At 36.3% G+C, this 19897-nt stretch overlaps 1 pseudogene; it reads left to right on the top strand.

Moving 5' to 3' along the window:
• Positions 1 to 19512, top strand: part of LOC101046339 (AP-2 complex subunit beta-like) — a 41512-nt pseudogene extending 22000 nt beyond the window's left edge.
• Positions 19513 to 19897: the final 385 nt, after the last annotated feature.

The raw sequence follows: 19897 nt of genomic DNA, 5'->3' as shown, positions 1-19897 counted from the left end.
TTTGATAGGAATAACATTGAATCTATAGATTGCTTTGGGCAGTATGACCATTATAATAATATTGATTTTTCCTATCCATGAGCATGGAAAATTTTCCATTTGTTTGTGTCATATTTGACTTTTGTAGGCAGTGTCTTTTAATTCTCATCGTAGAGACCTTTCTTTCACTTTTTTGGGTTAGGTATATTTCTTTATATTTTAGGTTGTGGCAATTATAATTGGCATTACATTCTGATTTGGCTCTCAGCTAAAATATTATTGGTGTATAGAAGTGCTACTGATTTTTATACATTTATTTTGTGTCCTAAAATTTTGCTGAAGTTATTTATCTGTTCTAGGAGAATTATCTTAGTTTTTAGAATTTTCTAGTCTTTCTCTTGCTTGATTGCCCTGGCTAGGACTTCCAGTACTGTGTGGGACAACCTTGTCTTGAACCTGTTCTTAAGGGAAATGCCTCTGGCTTTTACCCATTCAGTATGATGTTGGCTATGTATTTGTCACATATGGCTCTTATGGTCTCTTATGTTCCTTCAGTGCCTAGTGTGGTGAAGGATTTTTATCATGAAGAGATATTGTATTTTATCAAAACCCTTTTCTGTACATATTGAGATGATTATATGCTTTCTGTTTTTAATTTTATTTATGTGGTGAATCACATTTATTGACTTGCATATGTTGAACCAAACTTTCATTCCAAGAATAAAGCCTACTTGATCATGGTGAATTAACATTTTGATGTGCTGCTGGATTTGGTGTGCTAGTAGTTTGTTAAAGGCTTTTGTGTCTATGTTCATCAAAGATATTGGCCTGTAGTTTCCTTTTATGGTTGTGGCTTTGCCAGATTTTTTTATTGTGGTGATAGGAAGGAGTTCTTTCTCAATGTTTTTTGAGGGGGATAATTTTAGTAGAATTGGTACCAGCTCTTCTTTGTACATCTGGTAGAATTTGACTGTGAATCTATCTACTCTGGGGCTTTTTTAGCTGGTAGTTCTTTTGTTTTAAATTAGCAATTAAATTTTGAAATTCAATATTGGCATGTTCAGAGTTTCAATGTCTTCCTGATTCAAACTTGAGAGGTTGTGTTTTCATGAATTTATTAATCCTCTATATTTTCTAATTTGCATATAGAGAGTTGTTCCTAATAGCGTCTGGAGATTGTATTTCTGTGGGAATGATTGTAATACTACCTTTGTCATCTCTGATTGTGCTTAGCTGGAACTTCTCTTTTTTTTTTTCTGTTAATCTAGCCAGTGGTCTATCAGTCTTGTATATTATTTCAAAGAAACAACTTTTGGTTTCATTGATCTTTCTGTATGGATTTTTGGGTCTCAATCTCATTCAGTTCTGCTCTGATGTTTGTATTTCTTTTATTCTGCAGCTTTGGGGTTAGTTTATTGTTTTTCTAATTCCTCTAGGTGTGACATTAGATTGTTAATTTGAGATATTTCTAACTTCCTAATGTAGGTGTTTAGCACTATATACTTTCCTCTAAAGGCTGCTTTTATCGCATTGCAAAAATGCTGATGCTCGTGTCCCTGTTTTCATTTGTTTCAAAGATTTTTTTTTCATTTCAGCCTTAATTTTTTTGTTTACCCAAAGTCATTTAGAAGTTTGCTTAATTTCTATATTATTGTGTGGTTTTGAGAGATCTTTTTGATATTGATTTTTTTCCTTAATAGTGTTCTGAGAGTTTGGTTGATATAATTTAATTCTTTTAAATTTATTGTGACTTGCTTTATGACTAAGTATGTGGTCTTAGAGTATGTTCTGTGTGAAGATTAGAAGAATGTATATTCTGTGGTTAATAGGTGGAGTATTCTGTAGATGTCTATAGGTCCAATTTTTCAAGTGTCGAATTTAAGTCCAGACTTTCATTGCTAGTTTTCTGCCTGAATGATCTAACACTGCCAGTTGAGTGCCAAAGTTCCTCACAATTATTGTGTGGTGGTCTAAGTGTTCTCATAGATCTAAAAGTACTTGTTTTATGAATCTGGGTATGCTAATGTTGAGTGTGTGTATGTTTAGAATAGTTAAGTCTTATTGCTGAATTGAATCCTTTATTGCTATGTAGTGTCCTTCTTTGTCCTTTTTGACTATTGCTGTCTTAAAGTTTGCTTTATCTGTTATAAGAATAGTGACTCCTGTTCTTTTATTGTTTGTTTGTTTGTTTGTTTGGGTGATAGCTCTTTCTCCAACGCTTTACTTTGAGCCTGTGAATGACATTACATGTGAGATGGTTCTTTTGAAGACAGTAGATAAATGAGTCTGAAAAAAATTTAACTTGCCACTCTGTGCCTTTAAGTGGGGCATTTATATTACTTACATTCAAAGTTAATATTGATATGTGAGGTTTTGATCCTATTGTGAAGTTGTTAGGCTGTTTCTTAGTAGTTTATATCGTGCAGTTGCTTTACAGGGTCTATGGGTTATGTACCTAAGTGTGTTTCTGTGGTAACAGGTAACGATTCTTTTGTTTTCATTCTTAGAACTGCATTAAGAGTCTCTTGTGAGGCTTCTGTAGTGAAAATGAATTTCCTTATTGATTATGAATTTCCTTAGTGATCATTTGGCTAAAAAAAGATTTTATTTCTCCCTTACTTATGAAGCTTGGTTGGCAGAATATGAAATTCTTTATTGAAATTTCTTTCCTTTCAGAATGCTAAAAATAGATTCTCAATCTCTTCTGGCCTATAAGGTTTCTGCTGAGAAGTCTGCTGTTAGCCTGATTGGGTTCCGTTTTTAAGTGATTTGGCCTTTTTTTCTAACTGCTTTAAAATGTTTTTCTTCAGCATTGATGTTATACAGTCTGCTGATGATATGCCTTGACGACATGCATTTTGTATAGTATCTTAAGGTTTTGTTTGGATTTATTGTGTCTAGATATCTACCTTCCTAACAAAATTAGGGATTTAAAAAACATAATTTTCTACAATATGTTTTCCATAATTTGTTTTTTTTACTTTTTTCCCTTTTCTCTCAGGAATGTCAATAATTCATAAGTTTAGTCACTGTATTTAATCTCATATTTCCCAAATACTTTGCTAATTAAATTTTTTGGTCTTTTTTTTTTTTTTTTTTTTTTTTTTTTTTCTCCTGGCTCTGTTAGTTGAAAAAAAAAATCAGCCTTCAAGCTATAAATTTTTTTCTTCTGTTTGGTGTAACCTATTGATAAAGCTTTCAATTGTGCTTTGAAATTTCTTTTCTTTCTTTTTTTTTTGTATTGCATTTCAGGTTTTGGGGTACATGTGAAGAACATGCATCTTAAGAGTTTTTCAATTCCAGAAGCTCTGATTTATTTCTTTTTAAGATGTTTATCATTTCCTTCATTTCCTGGATTGCTTTAGAAGTTTCTTTGTGTTGACTTTCAATTTTGTCTTGGATCTCACTAGCTTTATTGCTATTCATACTTCAAATTCTTTATCTGTCATTTCTGAGTTTTCATTTTGGATAGGGACTTTTGCTGCAGAGTTTATGTTATCCTTTGTTAGTATCACAACATTCAGATTTTTCATAGTGCCAGAATTCTTGCACTGGTTCCTTTTCATCTGGACATGTTGTCACTTCTCATTTTTTGTGTGTGTGAAAGAATTTGTTCTTTCTCTTGTATATTATTGTGTTTGTAAAAAAATTCCTTTTTTCTCCTACCTTGGGCTTGTGATTATATTTTGACTACTCTTTTTTGATTTCTTTCATAGCCAACACTTCTGACAGCAGATTTTACATTGTGTTGTGCAGTCCTACCTTCAGGCCAGTAAATGACACCTGCAGATAAGAGCCAGCTGTGGTGCAAACAGTTGGTATGTATCTTATCGTTGTTTACTGTGAGGTGCTCTCTGTTTCTTCAGATGATGTGTTGTACAGTGGAGTGCTAGGTGTTCTGAGTTTTCGCTTTCAAAAGGGTTAGGGGACACAGCTGGACAGAGCCAAAATCCCTGGTTTGCCCATGAATGCTCCTATGGTGATACAGGGTACCAGCCCTGATGAGGGTGGCTGGGAAGAGCTGCTGGTGAAAAGCACTGAAATCTCTGCTGGGCAATGAGGTGGCTGCACTGGCTCCTTGTCCTAGGTAGCCAGGAATGTGGACTGTTACTCTATCAGAACCCTGTTCCGGAGCTTGTGACTCCTAGTTGAGATGCACACTACAGTCTGTCTCCACAGCACAATTTGATTGAGAACCTTGGAAAACGCCTATTTTGTGTCTCTCTGTAGGAGTGGTTTTGGGACAGAACTTCATCATTCAGCCTGATACAGACAGCGTTATGGTTTGCCTGTTCTCTTATGTGGTAGTACTGCTGCTTTATGTAGAGGAGGAGGAGGATCCACCTTTGGAATCCTGTGAGTGTGTGTTGGTTGTGCTGGTGGCTACTTATTGGGTTGGCCTCACCTCAGGTCCGGGGGAGAGAAAGTGGTCAGGTGCCAGCAGAGTTGAAATAGGGTAAGTAGTCTTCTAATTCCGCAGGCCCTAGGTGGCTCACTGGGTAGCCTGTATGAGTCCCTGTAGAGCTGGATGGGGTTTGGTCAACCCAGCGTTCGGGTGCTGGCTGTGATGGAGAGGGATGGATTGGTCCCCACATCACTGGCCAAGCTCTCAGGCACAGGCTGGCAGAATGCCTAACTGATGGGAACCCAAAGGAAGATCACAAGCCTGTGAGGGTTGGGTTTTAAGAAGGGTTCTGGGCATACTGTGGTATGTAGCCTGTATAGGCCTTACTCACACTGCTATAAATAACTACCAGAAACTGGATAACTTACAAAGAAAATAGTTTAATTGGCTCACAGTTCTATAGTATGGAAACCATGGCTGGAGAAGGTTCAGGAAACTTTCAGTTACAGCGAAAGGTGAAGGGGAAGCCGGCACATCTTACCTGTCTGAGCATGGGGAAGAAGGTGAGGTGGGAAGTATGCAGACTTCTAAACAACCAGATCTCGCCGTAGCTCACTTGCTGTCATGAGAACTGCACCGAAAAGGAAATCCTCCCCCATAATACAATCACATTCCACCAGGCCCCACCTCTACCATTGGGGATTACAATTTGACCTGAGATTTGGGCTGGGACACAGACACAAGCTATGTCACAGCCTCTCATGTATCTGCTGTTTGTTTTATTTTGTTTTTTGAAGTCCAATTCCCTTGGGATCTCCCCTATGTCTGCCTAGTTTGGACATTACTTAGTAATTCTAGCAGAAAATGTGCTCTGGCACCTCAAGCTAGTTCTGTTAAGTTCTCCACCCCTACCACCCCAGCCATATGTGAGTTGAGGATTATACACAAAGGTTCAGCAAGTTCATATTCTCCCCAGGCTTTTAATTCTCACTGAGCTTTCTGGGGGTTCTCACGTATTTTTAGTTTAGCTGCTAGCCAACTGTATTTGAAAAACTTATTATCTCAGTTCTTCTCTGACCCTCTTGCTTCTAAATATTTCCATTGAATTTCTACTTGCTCTTCTAACCGCCCTAATTTGAGTCCTCCACCGGCATCAGGTAAAGCTGTGGGATTTTGCCAACAAAACTGATAAGATGGAAATACCTACAGGTAAGACTGCTACAGACTGGTTTTTTAATCTAATGTAGTACAAGCTTTTTTTTTTTTTTTTTTTTTTCTCTCTTTTCTGAGTAAACACTTCTTAAGTTGTCCTGAAATTTGTTTTAGAAATGCTTACCAGTTTTATACTTTTTTATATTGAGAAGAATAGATCCTCCTCTGATGACCATCTTCAGGACAAAATACTTTACTTACTGATAATACACCATAAAACACATTTGAGATAGTTAGTGAATTTTTAAAAATTCTAAAACTAACAAACCTCTTATAGTACAGTGACTACAGACAAATTAATATAATTCCCAAAAGAAAACATAAGCCATCAGAACAGTTAAAGCCCTTTTAAATAATAATTTATTTTAGTATCCAAGAATTCCATAATTTAAAACAAAATCTATTAATGAAGTATATTCATTTTATGCAATCCATATGATACTCTCAGTCTTATGAAATATACTATTTACACAATGTAAGTATTATAATTTTTAAAGACCCAACACCAAAGATGGATATATATGAGGCTTTCCTTTGTATTAATGAGAAAAGTAAAAACAATAGACTCCAAAAAACATTCATGATATACTGAGACATCAAATTTTATTTTCATGTTAATGAAACATGTCTAGGCACAAAATAATTATTAATTTTGTAGTAAAGAGAAATATGTTTTAAGAAAACAATACATCTTGATAATAATAGCCGCATTCTACTTTTATTGGATGCATGTTATTGAACAAGTACTATGTTAACCTTGTACACAGATCTTATTATCTGACCTTCACAATTGCCTTGCAGTGGGTGCCATTAGCAGATAGCTTAATTTAGAGCTTTACAACAACAGCATTGCCTTCCTTTGCACATTGTTAATGTTTTGGAAGAAAAAAAACAGCAGGTATATCTTTTTTTTCCCTGTATATTGAGAATTATTTAAATTACTAACCTGGGTCCCAGCATTTTGTGTATGTATGATTCTGTATATACTTACCTCATTTGTATTTAATTAATTAATTAATTCCAACTTTTTAAAAAACAATTGCTTTTTTTCAAAAAAGTAGTAGAAGTCAAATGAGCAGAAGGGTAGATTAAATCAATACTCTTCTTGTTTTTGCCTGGAGTAAAGCTCTGTAGGAAGTGAGATCACTAAAGGAAGGAGTCTAATTAAGAAAGTAAAAGTAATATTGTTTTCTAGTGAGAATTCAAGGAATTATCACCTTGATTGACAGTTGACTAAATGTCTGTAATTTACCCCATTGTCTTTGAATTTATTTCCATCTCACATGGGCCCTGGTTTCTTTCACCTGTTAGTCTAATATATGAACCACTGGCCTCCATTCATTTTCAGTCTATCACTAACTAAACTTTCAGGGTGACACCTTGATCACAACTGCTGCATCTCCCCACTACCCCACCACGTCTGAGTTTCTCAAACATTCAAATTGAAGACAGGTTTGGCATTTTGTGCCTTTATTTGTTGCTTTTGACTTTTACATTTGGTGCTCAAACATAATTTTTTTTTTAGTGTCTCAAATAATTTCTTTATTGCTGTCTCCTATGTTTTAGTCACTGTCTTCATCTGTCTGCCATCATCAGTCTTCAGTGAAAGTCAAATTTCAGATTTATTTGCTCTAAGAATATTCCTCCAACTGAGAAAATATTTGTCCCAGTTTTGCAATATCCTTTAAAAAATGTCAGGCAGTTTATAAAAATTTTTAACATGCAAATTTTATTTAATCCTATCAGCAAACTTGTGTAAGGAAGGTGTCATTAATTCTATTATGAACATCATGAAGGACTGAAGTTGTTTTTAAAATCACAACACTGATAAATATTTTATAACAGAAAAGTTTCTCAAATCCAAGTTCTCTGTCCTTCATAACCAAATATTTTTTTCATTATGTGACTTTGCTCATACTGTAAGGTATTCTGGAAAGTGAGGTAGAGAAATACACCTGGAAAATTCAGTTAATTTAACTAGAAGTTATTTTTTTGATTGCAAAGTAGACATCCCACTAACATAATTTATCAGATTGTGGGAAGAATTTTTATGTTAATAATAATACATTTCACTGAGTAACTATTTTGTGCAAATGTGTCAATGTTTTGTTTTAGCTCATTAATCTTCACAGTAATATATGGACTGCTTAAATTCTTACCTAATGTCCATTCCTTGACTTGTATTGCATTCCTTCTTGCACCTCAAGGATGCTATACTCTGACTAGGGTCTTTTTTTTCTCTTCACCTAATTTTTCCAGAACTCATTTGACTTTGCTCCCTCTTTCTACCAAAGCAGGTCTTATTAAAGTTACATAGTTTTTGCTCTCATCAAAGTTATCAGTGAACACATGTTGCTAAATTTAATGGTGCATTTTCAGTCTGCTATATTCTATCAGCAGCATTTGACACAGCCAATACTCACTTTTTCTTGAAATACTTTCTCTCTCTGGCCCTCAAGACACTAGCCTTTAGTTTTCTCCTTACTTCTTTGGTGACTGCTTTTCTGAATTACCTTGAGATTTCTCTTTAACCTTTGAAGAACTTCTTTTTTTTTTCAGTATTTTTCTTTCTTTTCCCCAACTATACTTATAGCCTAGATTATTCTTCTGAGACTCGTGGATTAAATACCAAACATATATGCTGATTACTTCTAAATTTATTTATCTAGCTAGGAGCATTCTTCTGTATTATAGATTTATGTATCCACCAATCTATTTGACTTTTCCACCTTGATATTTAAAAGTTATCTCGGGCCGGGCGCGGTGGCTCAAGCCTGTAATCCCAGCACTTTGGGAGGCCGAGGCGGGTGGATCACGAGGTCAAGAGATCGAGACCAGCCTGGTCAACATGGTGAAACCCCGTCTCTACTAAAAATACAAAAAATTAGCTGGGCGTGGTGGCGCGTGCCTGTAATCCCAGTTACTCAGGAGGCTGAGGCAGGAGAATTGCCTGAACCCAGGAGGCGGAGGTTGCGGTGAGCCGAGATCGCGCCATTGCACTCCAGCCTGGGTAACAAGAGAGAAACTCCACCTCAAAAAAAAAAAAAGAAAAGAAAAGAAAAGAAAAGTTATCTCAAATATCACATTCAAATCCAAATTACTCGATTTTCATATACAGTCCTAAATCTGCCTCTTTTTGCCCATTTCTCTCTATCATTTCCGTTACTTAAACTATGCATTTGTTTCCTATTGCTATTGTATCAAATTAGGACAATTTTTATAGCTGAAAGCAACACACACATTTATTCTCTTGCAGTTCTGGAAATCAAAAGTCTCAAGCAAGTTTGATTATGATAAAATCAAGATGTTGTCAGGGCTGGTTTATACTAATGGCTCAAAGGTATAAATTATTCTCTTACCTTTTCCAGTGTCTCGAGATTGTCTTTATTGGGTCTTCCTTAGAATATATTTTTCTGGTTACACTGAGCCTTCCCTGAAAATCTAAAACAATCTCTCCATCTCAAGATCTTTAACTTAATCTCAACTGCTAAATCCCTTTTGCCATATAATTTAACATTCATAGGTTCCTGGGATTAGCATTCATTTGGAATGCAGTTAATTCAGGCTATAGCAGACCATATGCCTTGGAGTCATTCTTTACTCTCCTTTTCTCTCATAAACTGCATCCAACTCATCAACACATCCTACTATATATACATATATTTCTGAAACTGGGTCTTACCCTATTACCCAGGTCAAAGTGCAGTTACACAACCATGACTCACTGCAGCCTTGACCTCCTGGACTCAAGTGATTCTCCCACCTCAGCCTCTTGAGTAACTAGGACTATGGGTGCACACTACCATACCTGGTTATAGTTTTTGTAAATTTATATAGAGACAAGAGTCTAACTATGTTGCCCAGGCTAATTTTGAACACCTTGTCTCAAGCAATCCTCCCACCTTGGCTCCCAAAGTGCTGAGTTTACAAGCCCAAGCTACCACACCCAGCCCTCATTTGATTTTTGAAATGTACCCATAAACTGACCACTTCTTACCACCTTCTCTGACCCCAGATGGTTGAGATCACTGTAATCTGGATTCAAGGAAAACCTCCAGCTATTCCCATTGCTTCTAACGTTGCCACTACATGGTTTATTCTTCTCCCACATCTTATTATGTCATACACCTTTCTAATGGTTTCTGACCCCACTCAGAATTACATTTAAAATGCTCATTGTGGTTTACATGTCTCCAAAGCATGCCTCCAGTTTATCTGTCTGCCCTTGCTCTATCACTTGCCCCCTCACACATTCCACTATAGACACACCTGTCTCTGCATGGTGAATCACAGGGCCTTTGAAATTATACTCTTGTATCTGGACTGTTATCCTCTAGATGATTCCACAAGGGTGGATCTCTCATTATTTTTAAATTTCTCTCATCCTGTAAAATAATTTTACTTTAAAACATTATTGTGAATAGTAGAATGTCCCAAGTACTGTCTCTTATCTTATTCTGTTTTCTTTTTAATACTTATTATCACCTGGCACATGACAAATTTCCTTGTTAAATAATTTCCTGATGTTCTCTTCACAAGTCTAAGATAGCAACCCTGTATTCACATGGCCAGACGATGGTAGCCATACCGTAAACAATTAACAACTATGTATCGAATGACTGAACAAATGAGTGAGTGAATGAATTAATGAATATAAAATATCTAAGTTAGAGTTAGAGATCATTTTCCTTGCTTTACAGGCAGGGAAACTGAATCCAAATTGAGATACATGTGCTGAATGATGAGAAGAGACAGAACTTGGATTTCAGCTCATGTTTTGTGATTCCAAACTCTTGCTTAAGCCATACATTATAATAATATGCTCAGTAAGTGGAGCAACCATGCTAAAAGAATGTAAAGATTTTCGGTTTTGGTGCTCTTTACTGCATGTGTATGATGCATAGTGAAACTTTACCAGCGATGAGCAAGTTTGTACTGACTTTTAACATTTATCTTAAAATGTATTTAACTAACATCTACTCTAAGAGGTCACAGCTATATTAAATGAAGTTTCTTGAGTAAGACATATGTATATATCATACTTGTTTGCTATAATTTTAAGACTGCTTGCCTCGTCTTTACCTGCTATACCCGTGGCTCCTTCCCATGTTTGTCCCATTGTATCTGCTCTATCGCATGAAGAATAGCACAAACACATTCTCTATCCCCTCATTCTACTTTATTTTTCTTCATAATATTTATTTCCACTAATTGATATCATTATTTAATTTGCATAATGCTTGTCTCTATCATCAGACTATAAACCCAGTAAAGGTAGGGATTTAAAAATCATACCTGTTAATATATTTAAATATATGGTTAAATACTATTTCTACGTTATTATTCATTCATTCACTGTTTAATTTTACTTTACTCGAAGCACTGAATAAATATTTTTGAAAGATAATTCTAGTAGACGTGTATATAGGCTGTTATTTAACAGTTTATTAGCTGAAAATTAGCAGATACTTTACATTACTTAGGAATTTGTTTATTCACTCCTCACAATTTTACTCAGAGCCTACTATATGCTAGGAACAAAATTTTGTGCTGGGCAAAATGAAAATAAAATAAACACAAATGACTAATATTTATTACAACATCAATATATTGTCAAAAATACTTTGTAACTTAGCTTCTAGTGTGGGTGGTGTTTATTGCAGGCTTCTCTCTCCAATTCTCATTAAGAAACAAATGCAACATGGAGAACATTAAAATAACCCAGGTCTAGAAGCCTGGGTTAATAGGCTTAAGAAAAGTCCTTAGACCAGTGTTTTCAATGCATTCCCCATACGGCACTGTGGTCTAAACTTTTTCTTGGGAACAATGTCAGAGAATGAAACTTGCAGAGACTGAATGCAAGTGGCCAATATTCTTTCATTATGAACAATCCATTACTCTTATGTTCACAGAATTGGAATAGTTAGTGTAAGTTAGAGGTGCTACCAAGGCCCTTTGTGGGTAAGAGTGAGAATCATCATAAAAAAGTGCTGTCTATGGGGTCAATTGCTTAAGGCAATCCAGACATTACTGAGTTTATATCATTTCCAGTCCCCTTAATAAGAACTGGTAGCCACTTAAGAATTTTTGGAAGGAGCTCTTATAAGAATAGAGTGTATATTTTCTTGGAGTATTTCTTTTTCATAAATTCTTTAAGAATCAACATGGCAGGAGTAGGTACCTGAATAGGAAGGATTATTGGCACATTCACCTCTAACAACAGTCTTGTCTAGGAGGCCCAAAGGTGACAGCTATATACTCAGGGAATTTAGACTCAACACACAGACTCACACAAAAAGGAGAAATTATACTGAGCAAGGATCCCACTGTAACTGATACTGCCTGAATAGATTGTAAGTAGCAACTTCAAAGGTATAGAGTCCTTTATAGGCCAGGAATTCTCTTTTCCAAATAGGCAGAACATGGCTTTAGAGGGCAGGCTTTGGACTCTTTGGTAGTCTGTGTTAGGATCTCAGTTTTAAGAGCAAGTAACTACCTTTTCTGGCAAACTTGGAGGAATGATTTGTCTAATAACTAACTTGGATATTGTGTTTCATTTACAATATTTTAAAAGGCCATAACCACACTGCTTCAGCCAAATCCTCTTATTTTTCTACTCTACGTTGTTTACAGTAAATTTAAAAAGCAAAATGGAACAATCTAATAGAGAAGATCAGCCCTTGGTGATTTACTGACTACCAGATATCTATAGCCTGACCTGCCACCATCTGTCTTCACTAGATGGCTCCTGTGAATATTAGAAAACCTCATTAGTGGGCCAGGTGCAGTGGCTCATACCTGTAATCCCAGCACTTTGGGAGGCTGAGGTGGGTGGATCACAAGGTCAGGTGGAGTGCAGTGGTAGAATCTCGGCTCACTGCAACCTCTACCTTTTGGGCTCAAGTGATTCTCCTATCTCAGCCTCCTGAGTTGCTGGGATTACAGGCACACACCACCATGTGCGGCTAGTTTTTCTATTTTTAGTAGCGATAAGATTTCACTGTGTTGGTCATGGGGAACTAACTACATGGGAAGATTTCCTAAACTAATGTGGAGAGATAAAAATTGAATGCAGTCATCATGAACTCAAAGGTATGTGTTTGTGTATGTGTGTTTGCACATGTGTGTTTTCAAGCCTCTGCCTAAACTGCTTGGTGTGTCTAGATCGTCTTATAAAAATTCTAAGAATTTTTGTTAGTAGATGAGGGAATGCAGATATTATAGGATATAATGCATAAGTAAAAACTATTACTGGGAAAAATATTATGGCCTCAAGAAAGTATGTAATCAATTTTAAAAGAGGCTTTGAGCCGGGCGCGGTGGCTCAAGCCTGTAATCCCAGCACTTTGGGAGGCCGAGGCGGGTGGATCACGAGGTCTAGAGATCGAGACCATCCTGGTCAACATGGTGAAACCCCGTCTCTACTAAAAGTGCAAAAAATTAGCTGGGCATGGTGGCACGTGCCTGTAATCCCAGCTACTCAGGAGGCTGAGGCAGGAGAATTCCCTGAGCCCAGGAGGCGGAGGTTGCGGTGAGCCAAGATCGCGCCATTGCTCTCCAGCCTGGGTAACAAGGGCGAAACTCGGTCTCAAAAAAAAATAAAAAATAAAAATAAAAAATAACAAAAAAATAAATAAATAAAAGAGGCTTTGATAGTACCTCAAGACAAACTCTGGGAAAATGCAGAAATCTAGCTCAGAAGTTTTAGGCAACAATGCACAATAGAGGCTAGGTGCAGTGGCTCATACCTATAGTCCTAGACTTTGGGAGGCTGACACAGGTGGGTCACCTGAAGTTGGCAGTTGGGAGACCAGCCTGGCCAACATGGTGAAACCCAGTCTCTACTAAAAATTCAAAAATTAGCCAGGTGTGGTGGCACACGTCTGTAATCCCAGCTACTTGGGAGGCTGAGACACAAGAATTGCTTGAACCTGGGAGGCGGAGGTTGCACTGACCAGAGATCGCCCATTGTGCCACTCCAGCCTGGGCGACAGAGGAGACTCCGTCTCAAAAAAAAAAAAAAAAAACCTTGATTGAGGATCTCTGTTTTTCCCTGGAGCTCTTGCACTTGGGCTTAGAGAACTCCATGAAATATAGTTCCAATGTAGAAAGAACTCTTTTGAGTCTGATTTTCATTTGTGATACATATGAGAAAAAGAACATCAGGCAAGGATGTCTTATCTGCTCAAGGTGCCATAACAAAATGCAATCGATTGGATGTCTGAAACAACAGAAATTTATTTTCTCACTGATCACAGTTCGGCAGTACTTAGTTTCTAGTGAGGGTTTTCTTCCTGGCTTACCGATGGCCATGATATCATTTTGTGCTCACATGACCTCTTGTTTGTGTGCTGGGAAAGAGATTGCTGTGGTGTCTCTTAGAAGAGCACCAGACCTATTGGATTAGAGCCACAATTTATTACCTCATTTAACCTTTATCACCTCTTTATAGGCCGTATCTTCAAATACTACCAATACGATTTTATTCTGTACTATTTATTACATCTATTTATTATACTATTTATTTATTATATTTCTATTTGAGGTTATGGTTTCAAATTTTGAATTTTGGAGGGAAACAATTCAGTTCATAACGACATAGAAAATGCTTTTGTCATTTGGTGCAATGGAGAAAGAAGTTCAGAAAATTGAGTCTCCAGAGATTTTCAGGACATGGATCTTATTTACAGGGTGGTTTTTGCAAATATTGGATCTTCAGCACAAGAATAGCATGGATGTTATGTTTCTAAATTTCTATGCTAGGAAATGCTAGGGTGAAGGTAGACTGGAGAGCATATATTCATGCTTGCAGAAAAAAATTAAACTCCCACTAAACAAAAAGGAGTACTTTAGGAAGATGAAGTAACTAAAGGAGTCACGAGGGCAAATTTGTAAATTTGTGGTGTGGGAGTCTTTCAGGAGCCATATGTTCAGTTTTTAAATTTCTCAATAGCACTTTACTCCTCAAAGGCTCAATTAAAGATGATATTGCAGGAGGAACACAGATATATTTATTCTATCTACCTTTTATAATTTTCTTTAATATTTATTTTTAAATTATGGTAAAACATACATAACATAAAACTTACCATCTTAGTCCTTTTTAAGTATACAGTTAAGTGGCATTAAATATGTTTATATTGTTGTGCTACCATCACCACCATGCATCCACAGAATTTTTGTCTTGTGAAAATGAAACACTGTATCTGTTAAATAATAACTTCTTATTTCCCCCTCACGGAAGTCCTGAGAAACAAGCATTTTGGTTTCTATAGCAATGAGTGTGACTTCTCTAGATATTTAAGTGTAATCATTGTAGTTGTCATTTTGTCAATAGCTTATTTCACTCAGCATAATATCCTTAAGATCCATTTATGCTTTAGCATGTGCCAGAATTTCATTTCTTTTTAAGGGGGTGTAATATTTCATTGTATGTATACAATTACATTTTGTCTAATGCAAATAATACTACCATGAAAATAGTTGTATAGATATCACTTCATGTCCCTGCTTTCAGTTTTTGGAGGTATATAACCAACACGGAATTGGCAGATCACAGGATGAATCTACGTTTAATTTTTTGAGGAACTGCTATACTGCTGCCTACAGTGGATGTACCATTTTACACAATTTTTGGCGGCATATAACCGACATGGAATTGGTGGATCACAGGATGATTCTGTTTAATTTTTTTAGGAACTGCTATACTGTTGCCTACAGTGACTGCACCATTTTTCACTTCCAGCAACAAAACACAAGGGTTCCAGTATCTCCACATCCTCATCAATGGTTGTTATTTCCTGTTTCTTTCACAATAGCCACCCTAATGGGTGAGAAATAATATCTCATTGTGGTTTAAATTTGCCTTTCTCTAATGATTAGGGATGTTGAGTATATGTGCATGTACTTATTGACTATTTGTATATCTCCTTTGGAGAAACATTTATTTATTTACTTTGCCTATTTTTAAATTGGATTGTTTGTGTTTTTTTGTTGTTGAGTTTTAGAAATTCCCCATATATTATTCTGGATATTAATCTTTTATCAGATATGTTATTTGCAAGTATTTTTGTCTCTCTTATTCTACATGCTGCCCTTTTACTCTGTTAATAATGTCTTTTTTTGCACAAAGTAAAAATATATTTTTGATGTCTAATTTGTCTATTTTTTTTTCCTGTGCCTTTGTTGTCATGGCCAAAAAACTATTGACAAGTCAAATGTCATGAAGCTTTTTCCTTTGTTTTATTTTTAAGAATTTTATAGTTTTAGGTCTTATGTTTAGCTCCTTTCTCTGTTTTGTGTTAATTTTTCAATATAGCATGGGTTCAGTCTCCAATTTCATTCCTTTGCATGTGGATTTCCAATTCAACAAATTTAGTTTAATAGACTTCTTTTTCTACTGAATAGTCTGGGAAATCTGGCTGAAAGTCATCTGAAAATATAGATGAGGGTTTACTTCTGGGTTCCTTACTCTATTGCATTAACCATATAACTATTTTTGTTCCAGTGTCACATTGTTTGATTACTGTAGCTTTGTAATATGTTTTCAAATCAGAATGTAGAAGATAAGTAACTTAATTCATCTTTTCCAAGATTGTTTTAGCTATTTAGGATTCCTGGAGATTACATGCAAATTTTTCAATTTCTGGAAAAAATCATCATTGGTATTTCTTTTCTTTTCTTTTCTTTTCTTTTTTTTTTTTTTTTTTGAGATGGAGTTTTGCTCTTGTTACCCAGGTTGGAGTGCAATGGTATGATCTCGGCTCACCGCAACCTCCACCTCCTGGGTCCAGGCAATTCTCCTGCCTCAGCCTCCTGAGTAGCTGGGACTACAGGTGCATGCCACCATGCCCAGCTATTTTTTTGTATTTTTAGTAGAGACAGGGTTTCACCATATTGACCAGGATGGTCTCGATCTCTTGACCTTGTGATACACTTGCCTCCCAAAGTGCTGGGATTACAGGCATGAGCCACTGCGCCCAGCTTCATTGGTATTTCGATAGAGTTTGCATTGAATCTGTAGGTATCTCTGGGTTAGAGACATTTTAACAATATGATGTTTTGCAGTGTATGAATCAGTATGGCTTAATTTATTAAGGTCTTTTAAAATTTCTTTCAGCAATGTCTTACAGTTGTCAGTGTAAAAGTCTTTCACTGCACTGATTTAATTTATTCCTAAGAATTTTATTTTATTCTTATCAATACTAACATATATAAAACAGTTTCTATTTGATATTGTTTATTGCTAGTGTAAAAAATGCAACTAATTTTCACGTGTTAATTTTGTGTTCTTCAACTTTACTGAATTTATTATTTCTAAAGTTTTTTCTTGTGTGAAATAGGGTTTTCTTCTTATAAAATTATAATGTTTGTGAATAGAGATAATTTTACTTATTCCTTTTCCATTTGGATTACCTTTATTTCTTTTTCTTGCCTAATTGTCATGGCTAGGACTTCCAGTATTATGTTGAATACAAATGACAAAAAGTGAGCGTTCTTGTCTTGTTTTTAATCTTAGTGATAATGCTTTCAGTCTTTCACCATTGGGTATGAGATTAGCTGGGTTTTTCAAACATGGCCTTTATGTTGAAGTAATTTTCTTCTATTTGTAGTTGGTTGATTGCTCATGAAATAGTGTTGAATTTTATCCTCCTGTCATTTTTTTTTTTTGCATCAATTGAGATGAATTTGTGGTTTAGTTTCTCCTTCATTCTCTTAATGTATTACATTGATTGATTTTTATGTATTAAACCATGCTTGCATTCCAGGAATAAATCCCACTGGTCATGGTGTATAATATTTTAAATGAGCTACTGAATTCAATTTGCTAATAGTTTTTTGGTAAGCAATTTGTTCATCATGATATTGGTCTACAGATTAATTTTTCTGTTTTTTTTTTTTTTTTTTTTTTTAATCAGGCTTTGGTATCCGTTGAATGCTTTTCTCAGAATGAGCTTGAAAGTGTTCTCTCCTCTTCAGATTTTCAGAAGAGTTTGAGGAGAATGAGTGTCAATTCTTTAAACGTTTGAGAAGATTTATCCATGAAGCTATCTGGCCCTCGGCTTTACGTTGCTGAGAGGTTTTGATTACTGATTTAATTTCCTTGTTAGTTATAGTCTATTCAGATATTCTAATTTTTCATGATTCAGTTTTGGTAGGTTTTGTTTTTCTAGGAACATGTGTATTTCATCTAGGCTATTAAACTTACTGGCGTGCAATTTATCCTAGTACTCTCTTGTAATCTTTTCATATCTCTAGAAATAGTAGTGATGTCCTCTCTCTCATTTCTGACGTTAGTTTTTTGAATCTTCTTTTTCTTAATTCATCTAGCTAAAAGTTTGTCAATTTTGTTGTACTTTCCAAAGAATCAACTCTTGCTTTTATTATTTCTATTGTTTTATTTTCTATTATCTATTTTGCTATCTCTGCTCTAATTTTTATTATTTCCTTTTTTGAGCTAGTTTTGTGTTTAGTTTGCTTTTCTATTTCTAGTTGGCTAAAGTATAATGTTAGGTTTATTGATGTGAGATCTTTCTTCCTTTTTCATATGAGCATACAGCTATAGTTTTTTCTTATAACACTGTGTTGCATCCTGTAAACTTTGGTGTGTTATGGTATAAGTTTCATCTGCTTGAAGATATTTTATAATTTCCCTTATGATTTCTTTCTTTTGATCAACTTGTTGTTTAAGAATGTGTTGTATAGAATTCTAATAATCCTCGCCTTCGAGACTGTGGCTATATTTATTGGTGTCTTCTCTCAACCGACCCTGTCAAAGCTAAAGAAGTCTTGTCTGAGATGCCACTGATCTCTGAGGAGACGGACCTTATTCAGCTAACTCTACTGGATGAGCTCATCTGCCACATTGGTTCTTTGGCCTCCGTGTGTTATAAACCTCCCTATGTTTTTGTGGAAGAAAGTCATGGAATCCATCATAAACACTTGCCAATATCACACGAGCACTGATCCAGGTGAAAGCCCTGTTGGTCCCACCACTGCAATGAATCTGGAACAGCCTCAGATTATCCCCTCTCAAGGTAATCTTCTGGAGGAATCTTTCCAAACTTGAACTCAGTCCCCAAGTCAATGTGCCAAAGGTGTTCTCCATGCTGATGGGAGCAGTGGATCTCTCTGGAGGAGAACTAGATAGTCTGGAAGGACAATCCTACATACCATCATCAGTGCCTGCAACCTTTGCTTCTTCACCTACACCTGTGTGGTCAGCAGTGGACTCAATGATGTGTTTGAACTCTCCACAGGGATTGGCATGGCACCTGGTGGGTATGTGGCTCCTAAGGCTATCTGACTACCTGCAGTAAAGGATAAGGACTTAGAGATTTCAGGAACATTGACTCACTACCAAGGGCACATCTTTATGGAAATGAAGTTCACCAGTAAAGCTCTGCAGCATATGACAGCTTTTGCAATCCAGTTTAACAAGAATAACTTTGGTGTCAACCCCAACACTCCTCTGTCCATCCATACACCACTAATGCCAAACCAGAGCATTGATGTCTCCCTGCCTCTCGACACCTTGCACAGGCGTGAAGATGGAATCTCTGAATAACCAACAGATGGCTGTGAAAAACAATATTGATGTTTTCCACTTCAACCTCCTCATCCCACTCAATGTGTTTTTCATAGAAGATGGCAAAATGGAGTGCCAGGTCTTCCTTCCACAATGTAGGATATTCCCAGTGAAAATGAACTTCAGTTTCAGATTAAGAAGTGTCATTTAAATGCTGACGCTGTTTCCAGCAAGTTGCAGAACAACAATGTTTATACTATTGCCAAGCAAAGTGGAGGAAGACAGGACATGCTGTATCAATCCCCGAAGCTCACTAATGGCATTTGGATTTTGGTTGAGCTACATATTCACCCTAAAAAACCCCAATTATGTGCTGTCAATGAAGACTAGAGCTCCTGAAGTCTATCAAAACATTTAGCAGGTCTACATCAGCATTTTGAAAAACTAACAAGACTGGTCCAGTACCTTCCAATCGCACTGTGATCAGTGCAAGCCAAGAACACTTAACTGGAAGAAATTGTATTCCTGTGTAGAATCTGAACCCAAACACACTGAGGCCACCCCGCAAGGTAGTAACTATTCTAACATTTGCTAACATTAGGGAACAACCTCTTGGATACTTGTAACTTCCGTGAACATTTGCAACCACCGCTTCAGGCACAGCCCCCCACCTCTTACCACCTGCTGCCGCTGTCCGTGCTTACCTGTGGGCTTCTCTATGCCATGCCTATGGCTGGCTTTTTCTACACCCTTTTCTGAGTGTCGTTTGATATTTTGTAATTGAGAGCACATTTCAAAAGCAGAAAAAGACAACAAATATTAAAGTAAGGATC

Source organism: Saimiri boliviensis, chromosome 11 (genome assembly GCF_048565385.1).
Source record: "Saimiri boliviensis isolate mSaiBol1 chromosome 11, mSaiBol1.pri, whole genome shotgun sequence".
NCBI classification, from domain to species: Eukaryota; Metazoa; Chordata; class Mammalia; order Primates; family Cebidae; genus Saimiri; species Saimiri boliviensis.
This window is presented reverse-complemented; position numbering and strand designations above follow the sequence as displayed.